General features: G+C 44.7%; 1 protein-coding gene across 1 annotated transcript in view; it reads right to left on the bottom strand.

Moving 5' to 3' along the window:
* Positions 1-20,984, bottom strand: part of snx16 (sorting nexin 16) — an 86,307-nt gene that overhangs the window by 47,165 nt on the left and 18,158 nt on the right. The window lies entirely within an intron of this gene.

Raw genomic sequence — 20,984 nt, 5'->3', positions numbered from 1 at the left:
ACTGGCAACTAAATATCCCAGGGTATAGATGCTTCAGGAGGGATAGAGAGTGTTGTAAAAGGCATGGAGGAGTTGCATTACTGGTCAGAGATGATATCACAGCTGTGATCAAGGAGGGCACGATGGAGGATTCGAGCACTGAGGCAATATGGGTAGAGCTAAGAAATAGGAAGGGTGCAGTAACATTGTTGGGACTTTACTACATGCCTCCCAAAAGTGAGCGTGAAGTAGAGGTACAAATATGTAGACAGATTATAGAAAAATGTAGGAGCAAAAGGGTGGTTGTGATGGGAGATTTTAACTTCCCCAACATTGAATGGGACTCATGTAGTGTTGGAGGTGTAGATGGAGCAGAATTTGTAAGGAGCATCCAGGAGAGTTTTTTAGAGCAGTATGTAAATAGTCCAACTCAGGAAGGGGCCATACTGGACCTGGTATTGGGGAATGATCCCGGCCAGGTGGTTGAAGTTTCAGTCGGTGATTACTTTGGGAATAACGATCACAATTCCGTAAGTTTTAGAATACTCATGGACAAAGATGAGAGTGGTCCTAAAGGAAGAGTGCAAAATTGGGGAAAGGCCAAGTATAACAAAATTCGGCAGGAGCTAGGGAATGTGGATTGGGAGCAGCTGTTTACGGGTAAATCCACATTTGAAATGTGGGAGTCTTTTAAGGAAACATTGATTAGAGTGCAGGACAGGCATGTCCCTGTGAAAATGAGGGATAGAAATGGCAAGATTAGAGAACCATGGATGACGGGTGGAATTGTGAGACTAGCTAAGAATAAAAGGAAGCATACATAAGATCGAGGCGACTCAAAACTGATGAAGCTGTGGGGGAATATCAGGAAAGTAGGACAAATCTCAAGCGCGCAATAAAGAGGGCTAAAAGAGGTCATGAAATATCTTTGGTTAACAGGGTTAAGGAAAATCCCAAAGCCTTTTATTCGTATATAAGGAGCCAGAGGGTAACTAGAGAAAGGATTGGTCCACTCAAAGATAAAAGACGGAATTTGTGCGTAGAGTCAGAGGAAATGGGTGAGATTCTTAATGAGTACTTTGCATCGGTATTCACCAAGGAGAGGGACAGGACGGATGTTAAGGCTGGTTATGGATGTTTAAATACTCTAGGTCAAGTCGGCATAAGGAAGGGGGAAGTTTTGGGTATTCTAAAAGGCATTAAGGTGGACAAGTCCCTAGGACTGGATGGGATCTATCCCAGGTTACTGAGGGAAGTGAGGGACGAAATAGCTGGGGCCTTAACAGATATCTTTGCAGCATCCTTGAGCACGGGTGAGGTCCCGGAGGACTGAAGAATTGCTAATGTTGTCCCTTTGTTTAAGAAGGGTAGCAGGGATTATCTAGGGAATTATAGACCAATGAGCTTGACGTCAGTGGTAGGCAAACTGTTGGAGAAGATACTGAGGGATAGGATCTATTCACATTTGGAAGAAAATAGACTTAATGATAGGCAGCATGGTTTTGTGCAGGGAAGGTCATGTCTTACAAACCTAATAGAATTCTTTGAGGAAGTGACAAAGTTAATTGATGAGGGAAGGGCTGCAGATGTCATATACATGGACTTCAGTAAGGCGTTTGATGAAGTTTCCCATGGCAGGTTGATGGAAAAAGTGAAGTCGTATGGGTTTCAGGGTGTACTAGCTAGATGGATAAAGAACTGGCTGGGCAACAGGAGACAGAGAGTAGTGGTGGAAGGGAGTGTCTCAAAATGGAGAAAGGTGACTAGTGGTGTTCCACAGGGATCCGTGCTTGGACCACTGTTGTTTGTGATATACATAAATGATCTGGATGAAGGTTTAGGTGGCCTGATTAGCAAATTTGCACATGATACTAAGATTGGTGGAGTTGCAGATAGCGAGGAGGACTGTCAGAGAATACAGCAAAATATAGATAGATTGGAGAGTTGGGCAGAGAAATGGCAGATGGAATTCAATCCAAGCAAATGCGAGGTGATGCATTTTGGAAGATCTAATTCAAGAGCGGACAATATGGTTAATGGAAGAGTCCTGGGGAAAATTGATGTACAGAGAGATCTGGGAGTTCAGGTCCATTGTACCCTGAAGCTGGCAATGCAGGTCGATAGAGTGGTCAAGAAGGCATTCAGCATGCTTGCTTTCATCAGACTGGGTATTGAGTACAAGAGTCAGCAGGTCATGTTACAGTTGTATAGGACTTTGGTTAGGCCACATTTGGAATACTGCATGCAGTTCTGGTCGCCACATTACCAGAAGGATGTGGATGCTTTAAAGAGTGTGCAGAGGAGGTTCACCATGATGTTGCCTGGTATGGAGAGTGCTAGTTATGAAGAAAGGTTGAGTAGATTAGGATTGTTTTCGTTGGAAAGACGGAGGTTGAGGGGGGACCTGATTGAGGTCTACAAAATTATGAGAGGTATGGACAAGGTGGATAGCAACAAGCTTTTTCCAAGAGTGGGGGTGTCAATTACAAGGGGTCACAATTTCAAGATCACAGGGGGACAGTTTAAGGGAGATGTGCGTGGGACGTTTTTTACGCAGAGGGTGGTGGGTGCCTGGAACGCTTTGCCAGCAGAGGTGGTAGAGGCGGGCATGATAGCATCATTTAAGATGCATCTGGACAGATATATGAACGGGCGGGGAACAGAGGGAAGTAGATCCTTGGAAAATAGGCGACAGGTTTAGATAAAGGATCTGGATCGGCGCAGGCTGGGAGGGCCGAAGGGCCTGTTCCTGTGCTGTAATTTTCTTTGTTCTTTGTAAGGAGATCATCATGCTACTTTCGTCAGAAGGGAATGCATCTAAAAGTTGAATTGCCTATTGCATTCAGAAAATGCTTGTGATAAACCAATGGCTTCTAATGTATTTACTGTTGGAATAAATCCAAGCTGGAGCACTCTAAATGTTTTGTTTTCAAAGATAACGTGATCTTTTTTTTGGTGAGCAAATTAAGATATTTAGAGAAACGGGATTGGCTCCAATTGATGATGGTGTCAGATGCTGGGAATTTTCCTCCAGGAAAATCACTCTGTAAAATTGTCTGGATACAGGGCATTAATGGAGGTTGATTATCTACTCCATTGCATAGAGTTCATTTAAAATGTGATTTTATTTCAATTAATTATTGTATTTGTAGCTGGTGTTAAGGTGTTGCCATCTTCAGTGATGTCAGACCCATTGAAGTTGTTAAAATTGAAAATATATGAAGGAAATCATGACATGTACAAAAAGCCAAACTCTTGATAATCCTGCTATGAAATGAAATGAAAATCACTTATTGTCACGAGTAGGCTTCAATGAAGTTACTGTGAAAAGCCCCTAGTCGCCACATTCCGGCGCCTGTCCGGGGAGGTTGGTGGGAATCGAACCGTGCTGCTGGCCTGCCTTGGTCTGCTTTAAAAGCCAGCGATTTAGCCTGGTGAGCTAAACCAGCCCCATATGGAAATAACTGTTTCTGCTAAAGATGTATCCGAAGTCTCAAACACTTGAACTGCTAATGTTAAAGGGATATCAGACAAACAACAAAGTGTTAATGGCTGCCTAAAATAAATATGTCGGCAGAATGAAAGCAAGCGGGGTGTAAGTGCAAATAACAGTCGTGCTCAAAGCAGATGAGAACAAATGAAAGCATTAATTTGAAATTGAAAGACTCAATTACGACCAATACACTTATGGAAAGGCAGATATTGCTTCTTAACTTTTTTAAATGTTATTTTTATTTCAGATTTCCAGCATTTGAAGTATCTGTTTTTGATTAATGCATATTTTCACATCACATCTGTTCCAGGAATGTCTGTTTCTTTCCACAGATGCAGCTGTGATCTGCTGTGTGTTTCCAGCATTTTCTATTTTTATTTCATATTTCCAGAATCCTTAGTGTTTTGTTTTTCAATATCTTTCCTGTAGGTTAGTGTAAAGTAAAGGTTAGTCAGTGTTGATTTTTGTTGGGTTACAGTAAAAGTCTTGAAATGTGAAATATTGTAATACTTTGGTCACAGGAAAATTCATATCCCTTTTTGAAAAAAAGGAATTGGTCTCCATGGGGAATGTGACATATGTACGGAAACGTCTCACTATTCCAGGATAATCTGGAAAGCAAAGTAAACTCCAGGCTTCTTCACTTTACTGAAAAGTGTATTTTTACATCTATCTCCCCTGTCTCTTCCACCCTCGCCTCCAACAATAAGTTTGATCTCTAGGAGCTGATGGATTATTTTATCATTAAGATTGAAACCATACAATAATAACATTCTTTATTAGTGTCACAAGTAGGCTTACATTAACACTGCAATGAAGTTACCGTGAAAATCCCTGAGTCGCGACACTACAGCTTTTATTGGTAGAGGAATTGAGTTTCGGAGCCATGAGGTCATGTTGCAGCTGTACAAAACTCTGGTGCAGCCGCATTTGGAGTATTGCGTGCAGTTCTAGTCGCCACTTTATAGGAAGGATGTGGAAGCATTGGAAAGGGTACAGAGGAGATTTACAAGGATGTTGCCTGGTATGGAGGGAAGATCTTATGAGGAAAGGCTGAAGGACCTGAGGCAGTTTTCGTTAGAGAGAAGAAGGTTAAGAGGTGACTTAATTGAGGCATACAAGATGATCAGAGGATTAGATAGAGTGGACATTGAGAGCCTTTTTCCTCGGATGGTGATGTCCAGCACGAGGGGACATAGCTTTAAATTGAGGGGAGATAGGTATAGGACAGATGTCAGAGGTAGGTTCTTTACTCAGAGGGTAGTAAGGGCGTGGAATTCCCTGCCTGCAACAGAAGTGGAGTCACCAACACTAAACGCATTCAAATGGTCATTGGATAGGCATATGGACGATAAGGGTGATAAAGAAGATAAGGACGTGTAGAGGGACTTTAGAGGGGTTTCACAGGATGGCGCAACATCGAGGGCCGAAGTGCCTGTACTGCGCTGTAATGTTCTATGTTCTATGTTCTACAATGCCTATACAAGCACACTTAGGGAGAATTCAGAATGTCCATTTCAACTAACAGCATGTCTTTCGGGACTTGTGGGAGAAAACCAGAGGAACCAGAGCCATGCAACCACAGGACGAATGTACAGACTCTGCACAGACAGTGACCCAAGCCGGGAATTGAACCTGGGTCCCTAGCCACTGTGCTACTGTGCCATCTATGCTGCCTCCAGCTCCATTCTTATCCATCTAATTGTAGCCAGATAATCACTTGCAATGGTTCTCTTCCTGGTCCTGCATTGTTTCTTGGATGACCCCCAAGGACCTATCACGTATCCCCTCATATTTCTCATCTACTCATGAGGCAACATAATTTGAAAGCATTGTGTTAGTTTTCACATGATGACACCAAGGTCTGCCTCAGCATTACCTCTTTCAATTCCTCCACTGTTGCTAAATTATCAGACTACTTTTCCAACATCAGGTACTGGATGAGTAAAAATTTCCTCTAATTAGATACTGGGTAGACTGAAGCTATTGTTTTTGATCACTTTCTAAATTTTGTTCCGAGCTACCATCTCTATCCCTCTCCATGACAACAGCCTGAGATTAAACCAGTCTATTCACAATTTTAATGTCATATTTGACCCTTGAGATCAGTTTCCAAATTCATATATGCACCATCACAAAGACCGCCAATTTACATCTCTATAACATCGATTGGGTTCAGTCTTGGATTTGGATTTTGGTTTATTGTCACGTGTACCGAGTTACAGTGAAAAGTATTGATCTGTCCATGGTTCAGTCTTGTCTCTGCTCATCTGCTGCTGAAGCCCTCATTCATGCCTTTCTTATGTCTAGATTCACCTATCCTAAAGCACTCCCACATTCCACCCTCGGTAAACGTAAAGCCATCCAAAATTCTGTTACCCATGTCTTAACTCACACCAAATCTAATTCACTTTTCACTCCTGTGCTCATTGACCTATATTAGTTCCTGGTCAAGCTACATGACCCCTGCACCGAGCCTCATTCAGTTCTCTAAATCTCCTCTTGTAATACTGAGCATGCAGGTTGTGTGGTGTCTTTTTTTTTAATGTCTTCTGAACATGTCTTCCTTTAGAATAACACAAGTTTGTGTTGGTAGAAACAAACTGATGGCTTAAGTTGATAATATATTCTACGAAAGATGTATTATGTCCATTTCAAAGGTTTCACCATAATTCTGGATAAAGAAGAGACCTGTGGTTTCATAATCTATGTTTCTGTGGGAAGATTTATACCACAACTATAGAGCACCAGTGTCACCATTTCCAGAACAAATTACATGATGACAGTTTGGTGGTGAAATCGTATAATGTTCAAAACTGGATTTCTGCAGCATTTACAGAGTACAGCAACCTGCTTACAACTATAGAATTTTCCACGTGAACTTTCAGACAGCTGTGCAATGGGATAAGATTGCAATTCTTATGAAATGCGGTTCAGGAACAATTTTGCACAGGCAAAATGCGGCTTGTGCTGATTAATAACAGGAAGCTTCATCTTTGCCAACTTTGCTCACACCATCTCACAGTGGAACCTGAGAAAGTTTTCCCTGTATATATCCGTGCTTTTTATTAGAATAATGCAAACCAGTGTACTAATCCCGCGACCCTCAGCCAGTGGGTTCATTTTTATAGCAAAATAGTGCGGATGCTGGAATTTTGAATAAATATAAAAAGTTCTCAGCAGATCTGGCAGTATTTGTGCAGAGATACAGGTTTAACGGGCTGAATTCTCCGCCGACGGGATGCTCCATTTTGCCGACAGCCCGTGGGTTTCTCGACAGCGTGGGGCTGCCCCACAATGGGAAACCCCATTGACCAGCCGGTGAAAGGGAGCATCCCGACGGCATGCTAAACCAGAAATCTGGCGCAGCGGGACAGAGAAAGCCACCCAAAGTTTCAAGTCTGTGACCTCGCGTTCTGATGAAAGGTCATAGACCTGAAACATTAACTCTGTTTCTCTCTCCACTGATGCTGCCCGACTTGCTGATTATTTCCTGCATTTTCTGTTTTTATTTAATCCTTATAGTAATATTTGTCAAGTTGCTGAATAGGTGCTCTATTTCTCAGATGGGTATTTACATTTGTCTGCAATAGAGTATCCTATAGATAGCATTCTAGTAGTAGCTGTTAAATGTTTATCAGTGTCCAATTGTTAATTTTCTTATTTCATAAATCTATTTAGACCTTTTATAATGAATAATTAGTACCAGGGGATGAGGGCACAGATGCTGTCACAAGCCATAAGAGTGAAATGCAAGTAGTCTATAAATACTAGCTGACCCTTTTTCCAAATTTCTGACTTCTATAATGTGTACTGTTTAAATTTCATCTGGGTTTTCCTTTTAAGAACATAGAACATAGAACATACAGTGCAGAAAGAGGCCATTTGGCCCATCGAGTCTGCACCGACCCACTCAAGCCCTCACTTCTACACTATCCCCGTAACCCAACAACCCCTCCTAACCTTTTTGGTCACTAAGGGCAATTTATCATGGCCAATCCACCTAACATGAACATCTTTGGACTGTGGGAGGAAACCGGAGCAAACCCACGCAGACACTGGGAGAACGTGCAGACTCCGCACAGCCAATGACCAGCGGGGAATCGAACCTGGGACTCTGGCGCTGTGAAGCCACAGTGCTATCCACTTGTGCTACCGTGCTGCCCTTGAAGTTCTTTTTGGTGCTGTTCACGATTATCATGGAGATAATATGTAATTCATAAATGTGTTATTCACTGTTTGAGTTTTGGAAATGCAATCTTACTAAGTGTACTACCAGTCTATCACTGGTTTGCCATAGTCATGGGACTCTGCCTTGAGGCAGGCTACCTGTAGGCGACCATTTCTGACCAGTTCAATAAAGACTCTCACTGAGTGCACGCTGAAGAAGTACAGCTGTCTTTATACATGAAACATGGTGTACAGAAGTATAGAAAAAAATAGATTTCTGAACCCTGAAAAAGGTGCAGCAAAGACACTGAGATACCAAGAAAACCGAATGATTCAAAATATGCAAACAAGCTGCTGGAGAGGGGAAAGGAAAACAGGCAAAGGCTGAAAGTGAGACACAGTTCAGAAAGGTTAACGGAAAACTATAAATCTGCAGAAAGCTACTTAAAAATACTTGGTGAGTAAAAATGGCAAACACATCTCCAGTCGAAATGAACAGTGATACGTGACAAAATTGTCATTTTTCAACTTACAATGGCAAAATTATGAGATTGCAACAGACTTAATGAGCAAGCATGGACTGATAAGAGTAACCACACTTCTAACATTGCTGTGGAGAGACTGCTACAAAGTATATATAAATCTAACAGGCGAGCAAAGTAAAAAGACAACAGACATTTTGAAAACCTTGCATGTACATTTCCAACTCTGAGTGAATGTTACATATGAATGACTTATATTCAACTCTAAATTTGAGATGTGGAGATGTTGGCATTGGACTGGGGTGAGCACAGTAAGAAATCTTACAACTCCAGTGGCGGGATTCTCCCCTATCCGGCGGGGCGGGGGGGGGGGGGGGGGGGGGGTGCCGGCGTACCGCAGTGGCGAGAACCACTCTGGCGTCGGGCCTCCCCAAAGGTGCGGAATTCTCCGCACCTTTAGGGGCTAGGCCCGCGCCGGAGTGGTTGGCGCCATGCCGACGGGCGCAAACAGCCTTTGGCACCCCGCCAGCCGGGGCCGAAAGGCCATCGTCGGCCGGCGTGAGTCCGCACATGCGCCGGAGCATCAGCAGCCGCTGACATCATCCCGGCGCATGCGCGGTGGAGGGGGTCTCTTCCGCCTCCACCATGGTGGAAACCATGGCGGCGGCGGAAGAAAAAGAGTGCTCCTACGGCACAGGCCCGCCCGCCGATCGGTGGGCCCCGATCGCGGGCCAGGCCACCCCCCGGGGTCAGATCGCTCCGCGCCGCCCCCCAGGACCCTGGGGCCTGCTTACGCCCCCAAACCCACAGGCACAAGTGGTGCTCTGATTCCCGCTGGCGGGAGAGGCCTGACAGCGGCTGGACTTCAGGCCATCGCGGGCCGGAGAATCACCGCGGGGGGCCCGCCGACCGGAACCGCGCGATTCCCACCCTGCCGATTCCCGGGTGGCGGTGAATTCCAGCCCAGGTTAAAGTCCAACAGGTTTCTCATCTGTTTGGCATCTTCACATCATGGCTACCATCGACACCGCAAACTGCCGGCTCAAAGTGGAGAGGATCTCCAGGAAGATCGCGCATATCAACACTGACATTAAATTTCTACAAAGATGCAAGAAAGCAGACAAAATCCGGAAAGGGCTACAGATCACAAACCCACTCAAGTCGACCTACAACACAGACTACGCTGAGAGACTCTGCCTTCGCACCTCTCTCACACTCCTCAACCACCTCATACGGCAGCTCTACAATGACGCAACCTGGAAATCAAGATCGAGGCCATATTCTCAACTTGCGCTCAGGGTGCAGCAGACCAGCTGCGGAACACCGCCAAACAGATCAGACAACGATACTATGCCACCTATATGCACACCAAGAATAGGAAGCTTGAGAAACTCGGCATCACCACAAGCAGCAACCAAGCCTCCCCCGGTACCACAGTAGAAAACAATATAGGGAAATCTATTGTCAACTTGTCGGACTACACCCTTCAACCAGACAAAATCAAAGTCCTCAGCAGAGGGCTCAATTTCTGCACCACCACCAAAATGGACCCCATCAGTTTCGCGGCAGACACGGAGGAATTCATCAGGCAAATGAGGTTCCAGGAATTCTTCCACAGACCCCAAGAGGCCAACAGCGAACCCAAGGAGACTACCAATGAACCGGAATAGCAGACCAACAGATCTGCGGTGCAGCAAAAGAGTCAAATTGGACCCCTCCGGAAGGCCGCTGCTCTAGACTCGACATGTATGCTCAAGCCTTCAGGAGTCGCGTCAATGCTAGATTCATCAGTCGCATTCACAAGACAGCCCTAAATGTCACCCAAGCACAACGCAACACCATCTGCTCTCAAGACCAACCGCAACATCGTCATCAAACCAGCAGACAAAGGAGGGTCCACCGTCATACTGAACTGAACGGACTACTGCAAAGAAGTATACCGACAACTCAACAACCAGGAACACAACAGACAGTTACCGCAGATCTGACCAAGGAACACATCCGCCAACTCAACAGACTGATCAAGACCTTGGATCCAGACCTTCAGAGCACTCCACGTACTCCCCGCATTGGAGATCTCTACGAAAATACAGAAGGTCAACACACCAGGCCGTCCTATCGTTTCAGGCAATGGGACCCTGTGTGGGAACCTCTCTGGCTACATCGAGGGCATCTTGAAACCCATCGTACAAGGTACAAGCTTCTGTAACGACACAACGGACTTCCTATAGAAACTCAGCACCCATGGACCAGATAAACCAGAACATTCCTCGTCACAATGGACATCCCGGCACTCTACACCTGCATACCCCATGACGACGGCATTGCTGCAACAGCCTCAGTACTCAACACCAACAACTGCCAATCTCCAGACGCAATTCTGCATCTCATTCTCTTCATTCTGGATCACAACGTCTTCACCATCGACAACAAGTTCTTCATTCAGATGCACGGAACAGCCATGGGGACCAAATTCGCACCTCAATATGCCAACATCTTCATGCACATGTTTGAACAAGACTTCCTCACCGCACACGATCTTCAATCGCCGTTATGCACCAGATACATCAATGATATTTTTTTCCTTTGGACCCACAGCGAAGAATCACTGAAACGACTACACGATAACATCAATAAGTTCCATCTGAATGGTATGTTGCCTCCGAATGGTATGTTTCCTCCCGGGTGCATGGGTCAGGGATGTCTCAGATCAGCTGCAGGACATACCGAAGGGGAAGGCTGAACAGCCAGTTGTCATGGTGCATATAGGCACCAACGATATAGGTAAAAAATGGGATGAGGTCCGACAATCAGAACTTAGGGAGTTATGAGATAAGTTAAAAAGTAATCTCAGGATTGCCACCAGTGCCACGAGACAGTCAGAGTAGAAATTCAAGAATAGTCAGAATGAATACGTGGCTTGAGCGATGGTGCAGGAGGGAGGGGTTCCGATTTTTGGGACATTGGAACCGGTTCTGGGGGCTATGGGAGCATTACAAATTGGATAGTCTACACCTGGGCAGGACTGGAACCAATGTCCTAGGGGGTGCTTTTGCTAACACTGTTGGGGAGGTTTTAAACTAATGTGGCAGGGGGATGGGAACCATTTAGGAAGTTAGAGGTCAGTAAAGAGGCAACAACTAAAGCCAGTAAGATACTAGATAATAAACTCAATGTGACTAAGGGGAAGAGTAGACAGGGAAGAGATGATGAATGAAAAGGGACAGATGGTCTGAGGTGAATTTGTTTTAATGCGAGAAGTGTAGCAGGTAAGGTAGATGAATTTAGGGCTTGGATTAGTACCTGGGAATATGATGTTATTGGTATTACTGAGACTTGGTTGAGGGAAGGGCAAGACTGGCAACTAAATATCCCAGGGTATAGATGCTTCAGGAGGGCTAGAGAGGGAGGGAAAGGTGGTGGAGGAGTTGCATTATTGGTTAGAGATGATATCACAGCTGTGATTAAGGAGGGCACGATGGAGGATTCGAGCACAGAGGCAATATGGGTAGAGATAAGAAATAGGAAGGGTGCAGTAACATTGTTGGGACTTTACTACAGGCCTCCCAAAAGCGAGCGTGAAGTAGAGGTACAAATATGTAGACAGATTATCGAAAAATGTAGGAGCAATAGGGTGGTCATGATGGGAGATTTTAACTTCCCCAACATTGAATGGGACTCATGTAGTGTTGGAGGCGTAGATGGAGCAGAATTTGTAAGGAGCATCCAGGAGAGATTTTTAGAGCAGTATGTAAATAGTCCAACTCGGGAAGGGGCCATACTGGACCTGGTATTGGGGAATGATCCCGGCCAGGTGGTTGAAGTTTCAGTCCGTGATTACTTTGGGAATAGTGATCACAATTCCGTGAGTTTTAGAATACTCATGGACAAAGACGAGAGTGGTCCTAAAGGAAGAGTGCAAAATTGGGGAAAGGCCAAGTATAACAAAATTCGGCAGGAGCTAGGGAATGTGGATTGGGAGCAGCTGTTTAAGGGTAAATTGTGGGAGTCTTTTGAGGAAAGGTTGATTAGAGTGCAGGACAGACATGTCCCTGTGAAAATGAGGGATAGAAATGGCAAGATTAGAGAACCATGGATGACGGGTGGAATTGTGAGACTAGCTAACATGAAAAAGGAAGCATACATAAGATCTAGGCGACTTAAAACTGATGAAGCTTTGGGAAAGTAGGACAAATCTCAAGCGCGCAATAAAGAGGGCTAAAAGAGGTCATGCAATATCTTTGGTTAACAGGGTTAAGGAAAATCCCAAAGCCTATTATTTGTATATAAGGAGCAAGAGGGTAACTAGAGAAAGGATTGGCCCACTCAAAGACAAAAAAGGGAATTTATGCGTGGAGTCAGAGGAAATGGGTGGGATTCTTAATGAGTACTTTGCATCGGTATTCACCAAGGAAAAGGACATGACGGATGTTGAGGCTAGGGATGGATGTTTAAATACTCTAGGTCAAGTTGGCATAAGGAAGGGGAGGTTTTGGGTATTCTAAAAGGCATTAAGGTGGACAAGTCGCCAGGTCCGGATTGGATCTATCCCAGATTACTGAGGGAAGCGAGGGACGAAATAGCTGGGGCCTTAACGGATATCTTTGCCGCATCTTTGAGCACGGGTGAGGTCCTGGAGGACTGGAGAATTGCTAATGTTGTCCCTTTGTTTAAGAAGGGGAGCAGGGATAATCCAGGGAATTATAGATCTGTGAGTTTGACGTCAGTGGTAGGCAAACTGTTGGCGAAGATACCGAGGGATAGGATCTATTCACATTTGGGAGAAAATAGACTTATCAGTGATAGGAAGCATGGTTTTGTGCAGGGAAGGTCATGTCTTACAAACCTAATAGAATTCTTTGAGGAAGTGACAAAGTTAATTGATGAGGGAAGGGCTGTAGGTTTCCCATGGCAGGTTGATGGAAAAAGTGAAGTCGTATGGGGTTCAGGGTGTACTAGCTAGATGGATAAAGAACTGGCTGGGCAACAGGAGACAGAGAGTAGTGGTGGAAGGGAGTGTCTCAAAATGGAGAAGGGTGACTAGTGGTGTTCCACAGGGATCCGTGCTCGGACCACTGTTGTTTGTGATATACATAAATGACCTGAAGGAAGGTATAGGTGGTCTGATTAGCAAGTTTGCACATGATACTAAGATTGGTGGAGTTGCAGATAGCGAGGAGGACTGTCAGAGAATACAACAAAATATAGATAGATTGGAGAGTTGGGCAGAGAAATGGCAGATGGAGTTCCATCCAGGCAAATGCGAGGTAATGCATTTTGGAAGATCAAATTCAAGAGCGGACTATATGGTCAATGGAAGGGTCTTGGGGAAAATTGATGTGCAGAGAGATCTGGGAGTTCAGGTCCATCGTACCCTGAAGATGGCAACGCAGGTTGATAGAGTGGTCAAGAAGGCATACAGCATGCTTGCCTTCATCGGACGGGGTATTGAGTACAAGAGTTGGCAGGTCATGTTACAGTTGTATAGGACTTTGGTTCGGCCACATTTGGAATACTTTCTTACAAACCTAATAGAATTCTTTGAGGAAGAGACAAAGTTAATTGATGAGGGAAGGGCTGCAAATGTCATATACATGGACTTCAGTAAGGCGTTTTATAAAGTTTCCCATGGCAGGTTGATGGAAAAAGTGAAGCCATATGGGGTTCAGGGTGTACTAGCTAGATGGATAAAGAACTGGCTGGGCAACAGGAGACAGAGAGTAGTAGTGAAAGGGAGTGTCTCAAAATGGAGAAAGGTGTCTAGTGGTGTTCCACAGAGATCCGTGCTCGGACCACTGTTGTTTGTGATATACATAAATGATCTGGACAAAGGTTTAGGTGGCCTGATTAGCAAGTTTGCAGATGATACTAAGATTGGTGGAGTTGCAGATAGCGAGGACGACTGTCAGAGAATACAGCAACATATAGATAGATTGGAGAGTTGGGCCGAGAAATGGCAGATGGAGTTTGGTTAGGCCACATTTGGAATTCTGCGTGCAGTTCTGCTCGCCACATTACCAGAAGGACGTGGATGCCTTGGAGAGGGTGCAGAGGAGGTTCACCAGGATGTTGCCTGGTATGGAGGAGGGTGCTAGCTATGAAGAAAGGTTGAGTAGATTAGGATTGTTTTCGTTGGAAAGACGGAGGTTGATGGGGGACCTGATTGAGGTCTACAAAATTATGAGAGGTATGGACAGGGTGGATAGCAACAAGCCTTTTCCAAGTGTGGGGGTGTCAATTACAAGGGGTTCACGATTTCAAGGTGAGAGGGGGAAAGTTTAAGGGAGATGTGCGTGGAAAGTTTTTACGCAGAGGGTGGTGGGTGCCTGGAACACTTTGACAGTGGAGGTGGTAGAGGCGGGCAAGATAGCATCATTTAAGATGCATCTAGACAGATATATGAACTGGCGGGGAACAGAGGGAAGTAGATCCTTGGAAAATAGGCGACAGGTTTAGATAAAGGATCTGGATTGGCGCAGGCTGGGAGGGCCGAAGAGCCTGTTCCTGTGCTGTAATTTTCTTTGTTATTTTATCCCACCATCAGACTCACCATGGACTACTCTCCAAAATCAGTTGCATTCTTGGACATACTCATCTCTATCAAGGATGGTCACCTCAGCACTTCGCTTTACCGCAAGCCCACGGATAACCTCACGATGTTCCACTTCTCCAGCTTCCACCCTAAACACATTAACGAAGCCATCCCCTATGGACAAGCCCTCCGTATATACAGGATCTACTCAGACAAGGAGGAGCGTAACAGACATCTACAGACGCTGAAAGATGCCCTCATACGAATGGGATATTCCACTCGACTCATCGATCGACAGTTCCAACGCGCCACAGCAAAAAACCGCACCGGCCTCCTCAGAAGATAAACACGGGACACAACCGACCCTTTGTCGTCCGATACTTTCCGGAGCGGAGAAACTACGACATCTTCTTCGCAGCCTTCAACACGTCATCGATGAAGATGAACATCTTGCCAAGGTCATCCCCACACCCCCACTACTGGCCTTCAAATAACCGCGCAACCTCAAACAAACCATTGTTTGCAGCAAACTACCCAGCCTTCAGAACAGCGACCACGACACCACAACCCTGCCATGGCAATCTCTGCAAGACATGCCAGATCAACACCATGGATACGACTATTACACGTGAGAACACCACTCACCAGGTACGCAGTACATACTCGTGTGACTCGGCCAACGTTGTCTACCTCATACGCTGCAGGAAAGGATGTCCCGAAGTGTGGCACATTGGCGAGACCATGCAGATGTTGTGACAACGAATGAACGGGCATCGCGCGACAATCACCAGACAGGAATGTTCCCTTCCAGTCAGGGAACACTTCAGTAGACAAGGGCATTCAGCCTCTGATCTCTGGGTAAGCATTCTCCAAGGCAGCCTTCAGGGCGCGTGACAACGCAGAATCGCCGAGCAGAAACTTATAGCCAAGTTCCGCACACATGAGTGCGGCCTCAACCAGGACCTGGGATTCAAGTCGCATTACATTTATCCCCCACCATCTGGCCTGGGCTTGCGAAATCCTACCAACTGTCCTGGCTTGAGACAATTCACACCTATTTAACCTGTGGTTACCCCTATCTCTGGATCTGTAAAGACTTAATTACCTGCAAATTCTAAGCATTGACTTGCATCTTTGTCTATATATATATGTTTCTAAATTTGAGGGCAGCACGGTGGCGCAGTGGTTGCACTGCAGTCTCACGGTGCCGAGGTCCCAGGTTCGATCTCGGCTCTGGGTCACTGTCCGTGTGGAGTTTGCACATTCTCCCCGTGTTTGCGTGGATTTCGTCCCCACAACCCAAAGATGTGCAAGGTAGTGGATTGAACACACTAAATTGCCCCTTAATTGGAAAAAAGGAATTGGATACTCTAAATTTATAAAACAAACCTCTAAATTTGAGAGTGAAAAAGGGAGCATTGACCGGTACATGATGCAGTAATGCACCTGTCAGAATCATGTGAATTTGGGCAGCTAAAAGATGATCTGATTAAAGGTAGATTGGTCTTCGGTGCAAGAGACTCCTTGGTGGGAACAAATCTACTGAATAATGAGAAACTGACTCTAAAGAAAGCGAAAGACATGTGTTGAAACACAGAAGTTGTGGAATATCAACTACAGCATGTATATGGCATAGCAGAACAGGAGATACATTTGCCAAAAGACAGCCCAAGCTAAATGTGGAGCAATCGCAGACAAAGAGAAAGATGCAGATACTGTGGAGGACAGCATGCACTGGAAAAGAAGGATTGCCCAGTGTGCTTTAACTGCAAGATGCAAAATCATTTCGCACATACGTGTTTGACTAGAACGGAACAACAAAAGGTTATACAGATGGCAATGGGAAAGATATCAGTAGAAGAGCCCGATGAAGAACTATACATGATTGGTTGGTTCAGTCAAGTGCATAGGTGACAAATGGTTTGTGACTTGTTACAATAATTACCACAGAGGAAGAGTATTCAATGAGCAAGAAGTATCAGATGGACACCAGTGCGTCATGTAACACAATGAGCTTCACAGATATATGTGAATTGGCTCAACGCAACAATCCAAAAATTAAATCTTCAAAAGTAAGGTTGAAGCTATATGATAGGATGATACTCATACCGGCAGGACACATTAATCTGAGAGCCCAATTCAATGGCAAGAAGGAAGCTCTAAATTTCCAGATTATACACAATGGCTACTCATTTTGGCTGAAGCAAATCTAAAGCTTGGACTTAGTAACCCTAAATGTGCCAACAGAGGTTGACAACATGTCAAGGCACATGAAACCCATGACAGCAGAACAGATCCTAGAGGAGTACAAAGATGTGTTTACAGGGTTGGGATGTCTACCAGAAAAATATAATCGAGAAGTAGATGAGAATGTAAGACTAATTCAGTATCTGACAAGAAGAATTCAAGCTGCCTGCAAATCAAGCTTTACAGACAAGATAGAAGAGCTGAAAAATAGGGGAGTAACCAAGCAAGTGACAACTCCTACAGACTGGATTATCAGCACAATAGCAGTTAAGCAATCTGGAAAGCTTTGACCCAAAGCGTCTACATAAAGAATGAAAGAAATGATACTACACCATGCGAGCCGATGAAGGAATTTTGTCACAACTTGCCACGGCAAACATATTCACTACCCCAGATGCCAAGGGTAACAGGTAAAGCTGGATGGAAGTAGCAGCTTCTGGATACCGTTCAGGAGATACAGATGGTTCCACCTTCCGCCTACCATTTGGAATTTCCACACCTCCAGAAAAATATCAACATAGACAACATGAGGTAATCAGTGATCTTCCTCGAGTGGAAGCCGTGGTCGATGATCTACTAGTCTATGGATGTGCAGACACATCAAAGAAACCATAACTGACCAAGATGCCTGTAGTCAAGTACATAGATCATGTCTGAGAGCGAAAGATCTTCACCCGGATCAGGACAAGATGAGAGCTGTAGCAATGATGCAGCAACCAACTGACATGAAAGCAGTGAAACGATTTGTTGGTTTCGTGAATTAATTTGCAAAACCTTTTCCTAATTTCTCAGCTCAGCAGAGTGTAAACTATTTTGCAAGCTCACTGCCAAGGGAATGTGGTATTGGAGAACAGAGCACAAAGCAACGCTCACTATAATCAAACAACTAATGATGACAACACCAATGTGGAGGTAATATGATGTCGATCAGAAGATCACCTTGCAGTGTGATGCTAGCGAGACAGGTCTGGGAGCAACTCTAATGCAGCAAGGACAACCAGCTGCATTTGCATCCACGGCATTAATGCAAATGCAATGGTGCTACGCTCAGATTGGGAAAGTATGCCTGGCTATTGTTTTTGTTTGTGAGCATCTTCATTGGTACCTGCTTGGGAGAGACAAAGTAATATTGGAGTCTGACCATGAGCCTTTTTTAAAGCATTTTACGCAAACTGCAACCAAAGCGACTGCAAAAGATGTTACCTTCTTTACAAAGATATCATCTAGGCATGACATACTAGCAAGGGAAACAGATGTACATTGTAGAAATGCCGTTGAGAGTAGAGGTCCTCATGAAGAAAGTTAAGGAGGGTACAGCAGAACATGACATCTTCCAGATTCAAATTGAAGCAGCAGCTAGCCATTATCTGGAAGCCATTAACCCAGGTGAGACATTGAATCTGACAGACAAGTGCCTTGCTCAAACAAGTGAACTACTCAAGTTGACGCAAATCTACAAGTACTGTAAAAAATAGTGATGAAAGGATAGCCAGATAGCATCAAGGATACATACCCCTGTGGTCACAAGAACATATTGAGCATACCGAGATGAATTTACAGCCTAAGATGGCATCTTGTACAAAGGAAAAAGGTCAACATCCCTAAAGAGATGAGAGGAGAGATGCTGAAGTGCATCCATGGAAGCCATCAAGGAATTGAATCAACTCTGAGAAAAGCAAGAGAAGTGTTTTACTGGTCAAACATAAGCAATAAAATTAAAGTCACATTGGGCAATGCGGTACAAGTAACAAGAACCAAGCTAAGCAATCCAGAGAGACTTTGATGGCACATGACAGCTCAGACAGACCATGGATGAAGCTGGGAGTAGATTACATTTTATTTTGACAGGAACTGATTGTCTTGCCACTGTTGACTATTATTCTGACTACTGTGAGTTAGACCAGCTGACTTGAATGATGATGAGAGGAATTGTACAAAGCCAGAAAGCACACTTCAGTCGGTACAGCAGTCCAGACATTGTGAGGAGTGACAGTGGCCCTCAGTTCATGAGTGAAGAATTTAGCTGATTCAAAATGGATTGGGAAATTCAGCATTACACATTGTCTCTGAACTATCCCAGTTGAGTGGAAACTACCACACAGCCTTAATAGGGTTAGGTGGATTGGCCATGCTAAATTGCCCGTAGTGTAAGGTTAATGGGGGGATTGTTGGGTTACGGGTATATGGGTTACGTGGGTTTAAGTGGGGTGATCATTGCTCGGCACAACATCGAGGGCCGAAGGGCCTGTTCTGTGCTGTACTGTTCTATGTTCTATGTTCTATAGGGAACTCTGTACAAGAATATCATCTGAAGACCATTGCATGCTTCAGGGCAAGAGCCTATGTTCAACTAATTAAAACATTCCAACAAATTAAATTTTTATACACCAATTTACACAAAACAGTGAAGTAACTGGAGTCATTTACACCCTTTTATACAGTTTTGTGTATTTCTCCAATCCAGCCAGGAGGCAAAACAATGTGCAGTTGTTTAATCTCATTTAGCAGTGCCCCTCTTGGCATTTAGAAGGGAAAATATAACCCGAGCAAAGCACAAACAGCAAATTATAGATTATGAGAAAATAAGCTAATTAATTTGTCAAAATGGTTAATGTGCTGTTTAAAAGGAGTAAATTATTTATTACGTGTTTTCAGAATAAACACAATTTACAGTCAACAGAATCTCCTAGCGTTTACCTAATTATACTTAGTGGCAAAACTGAGGATATATCTTTTAGTTTGAATATACTGAAGATTCTGTTGATGGGGTTAACATGGATATTGCCCACTTTCAGGTTGGTTACCTGGAATGTAAGGGGATTGGGTGGCCCAGTAAAATGGTCAAGAGTATTTGTTCACCTAAATAATCTGAGGGCTGATGGATGTTTTTGCAGGAGACTCGTATGTGGATAAGGGATCAGACCAGATTGCAGAAGGGGTAGGTGAGCCAGATATTCCATTTGGGCCTTGATAGCAGGGCCTTAGGAGGCAGCGATTTTGATGAACAAACGGATTATTTTTTCGGCTTCCAAGACCATGGCAGAGCCTTACGGCAGGTACGTGATGGTTACTGGGTCCTTGGAAGGCATGCTTTAGGCATTGGCCAATGACTCTGCCCTGAATTGGGATGATCAGGCATTTATTACGATGCTGTTGGCTTCCGATCTGGATAAGCATTAACTGGTTTTTGGAACACATTTGAACTGTGTACTTGATCATAAATTGATCGCTCTAGGTCTAAGTTGTTAGCTCCATCGTTGGTGGCAAAGGCACTGTTTGCTTTTATGTAGAATATGAAGGGGGCAGATCCATGGTGTTTTTATACCCGAGGGATAAGGAACTTTTGTTCTTCTCTTCGGTCGACAAAGTTTATTGCAGGATCGACTTTTTTCTTCTTCCATGGTGAGGAAGGCAGAGTACTCGACCATTGTCATCTCGGACCGTGCTCCACAATTAGTGGATTTGGTTTTGGAATCGGATCCCGCTTGGTGCCCACCATGGAGGTTGGATACAATGTTACTGGCGGATAGGGGTTTTGTGGGCATATGTCTAAGGCTATTGAGGAGTACGACTGGTTGAATAACGATGAGTCTGTCCCACCCTCCATGCTCTGAGAAGGCTCAAAGGTAGTTATTAGAGGAGAGATAATAGATAAGGTGCATATGGATAGGAAGGTAAAGGTGGAGCCGTGGAGTTTGGGTGATTCTATCCTTGAGGTGGACTGTAGGTATGTGTGTGATCCTACCCCGGAGCTCCTGGTGAGCACAAAGAAGCTGCAGACGCATTTTAACCTGTTGTCCACAGGCAAGGCGGTAAGCCAGCTGCGGTGCTCAAGGTTTTTTTTTACAAATGTGGTGAGAACGCCAGTCTTCTTTTAGCCCATTAGCTGAGGTGGCAATTGGCTTCCTGGGCAATCATTCAAATTAGGGATTGGGGAGTGGCAGTTTGGTTTCCACCCCGGGTAAAGTTAATGTGTTCTTTGAGGCAGTTTACAGTTTGGAGCCCCAGGGTGGGTGGTGGTGGTGGGAGAGGGGGAGGGGGGGGGGGGGGGGGGGGGGTTGGACATGTCGACATTTCTAAA

Source organism: Scyliorhinus canicula, chromosome 10, assembly GCF_902713615.1.
Source record: "Scyliorhinus canicula chromosome 10, sScyCan1.1, whole genome shotgun sequence".
In the NCBI taxonomy this organism is placed as follows: domain Eukaryota; kingdom Metazoa; phylum Chordata; class Chondrichthyes; order Carcharhiniformes; family Scyliorhinidae; genus Scyliorhinus; species Scyliorhinus canicula.
Note: the sequence above shows the minus strand (reverse complement) of the source record. Positions and strands in the feature narration are given on the sequence as shown.